The sequence below is a fragment of the Octopus bimaculoides genome, chromosome 1 (genome assembly GCF_001194135.2).
Source record: "Octopus bimaculoides isolate UCB-OBI-ISO-001 chromosome 1, ASM119413v2, whole genome shotgun sequence".
Classification (NCBI taxonomy): domain Eukaryota; kingdom Metazoa; phylum Mollusca; class Cephalopoda; order Octopoda; family Octopodidae; genus Octopus; species Octopus bimaculoides.
Window position 1 is genome coordinate 159,649,344 of NC_068981.1, and position 2,203 is coordinate 159,651,546.

Sequence of the window (2,203 nt, forward strand, 5' to 3'; positions counted from 1 at the left end):
TACCAGTTGAGCACTGGAGTTGATGTAACCGACTTAACCTCTCCCCCGAAATTGCTGGCCTGTGCCACTATTTGAAACCATTGTTAATACATCTTTCCTATCTACATTCCGGCAGAAGACTTGGAGGATCTATGACGTAATTCGCAGACGAACATGTTGGCTAGTTTAGCAATAATGTCCAGCTGTTGATGCCTTTGATTAGTTCCAGAACAACTCTGATCGAGCAGATCTAGGATCAAAGACGTTCTAGCTTTGACCTAACCTTCTTTGAAAATTATTAACAATTACATTGTTTAATATTTCCCTAAAGCGGCGTTCTGGCAGAATTGTTAGCATGTCGGACAAAGCTTTTTGCGGAATTTCTTCCGGCTCTTTAACGTCCTGTGTTCAAAATTTGCCGAGGCCATCTTGCCTTTCATCCTTTCGAGATAAAATAAAGTATCAATCAAGTACTGGGGTCGATGTAATTTTAAAATTGCTGGCACTGTGCCAAAATTAGAAAGAATTATCTAATGTTAGTTTTTCCCCACCACCACCACTTTAAAGACGGTAGAATATGACTGGAGAGAGATTTTACTTCTGTTTCTAGCAAGTTAAACAACCCCGTAGAGGTCCCCTCTTACTGATGTGTTGCACAACGAATATCAGTTTGACATATGAGGCGGTCTCGAGACCTCTTTGTCTCGCTTCCTTATGTGCAGACATACATACATACATGCATCTATGTTTATATGTATAGATCAGTCAAATGTCAAGACCAAACATTGGGATTAAAATGACTCAACCACCACTACTGTATTCAGCATTCAGACAGGCGTCATCATACTTTATACAGTGAACTAGAAATTTTAATCAAATAAAGTTACACTCTTAATGATGAGAAAATATATCGTTATGTTAACGATAAATTCTGGATAAGAAATTTTAGAATGCAATATGGAGTGAATCTGATCTTTGGTAGGACGATCACAACTGTGATCACGTATACAAAAACAATCTATATATGAAATATATCAACATTGATATAAAAGAACGAGGGTGCATGGCCCTGTATTTCGGATGTCTGGCTCGTGATCATAAGGTCGTGGGTTCAATTCCTGATCCCGGCAACACGATGTGTTTTTCATCAATGCACTTCATTTTAAATTACTCTAGTCTATTCCGTTGTAGATAGTACCAATCGAGTGCTTAATGCAGCTCTCTATTACGACTTGGATGTTGCGTAGGATCAGTGTCAGAATATCTCTGTCTGCTCGCTTCTATATAGTCACTTAAAACAATTAGTGAATGCATGGCTCATATGACTAAGCTATACTCCGCAAAAGACGGTTGCCTTAGCCAAAGAAAATCAATAATTAACTGAAAATATTGAAAATTTCACACGTAGGAAAATCTAAGTTGACTAGAATAAGGAAAAATGTTGAATAAGCTCTATCTTCTCTATATTTTCTTCTATATCCTTTGGTTGTGTTTGCACAACCAAAAGAACGAACACAAAACTCAACCTTCATTTTTCTTCCTTCTTTCTTTTTTCCCCTTATCTCAATATCTGTTTTCCGATCTTCTTCTTTCTCGTTGTTCTCTTTCTTTTTATTTTATCTGTTTTTCAATGATTTGCCTTCTTCTTATCTCTTTACCACCATCTTGTTCTCTCATACTCTGTTACCTTCTTTAAACTTCTCATCTGCTTTTTATCAGTTAGTCCGTTGAAGAGAAACAATGTTCATAGGCCTTGAAGGCTCTCCACAACTGGAAGTCCTATTTCTCCTTAACTCTACTCATTCCATTTTATTGCTTAACTCTTTCTGTCTCTCGATTCTGTCTTTCACTCTCTTTAAAATTCATACTGTCTGTCTGTCTGTCTGTCTGTCTGTCTGTCTGTCTGTCTGTCTGTCTGTCTGTCTGTCTGTCTGTCTGCCTGCCTCTCTCTCTCTCTCTCTCTCTCTCTCTCTCTCTCTCTCTCTCTCTCTCTCTCTCTCTCTTCTCACAGTATCTACTTCTTTCTCATACAATTATTTTTTGTTTTACTCCTCAATGTCAACCCTCACCTTATGCCTTATTACATTATCTTATTCTTGCATTCTCTTCTTCTTCCTCTTCCTCTTCTTCTTCTTCTTCTTCTTCTTCTTCTTCTTCTTCTTCTTCCTCCTCCTCCTCCTCCTCCTCTTCTTCTTCCTCTTCTTCTTCTTCTTCTTCTTCCTCC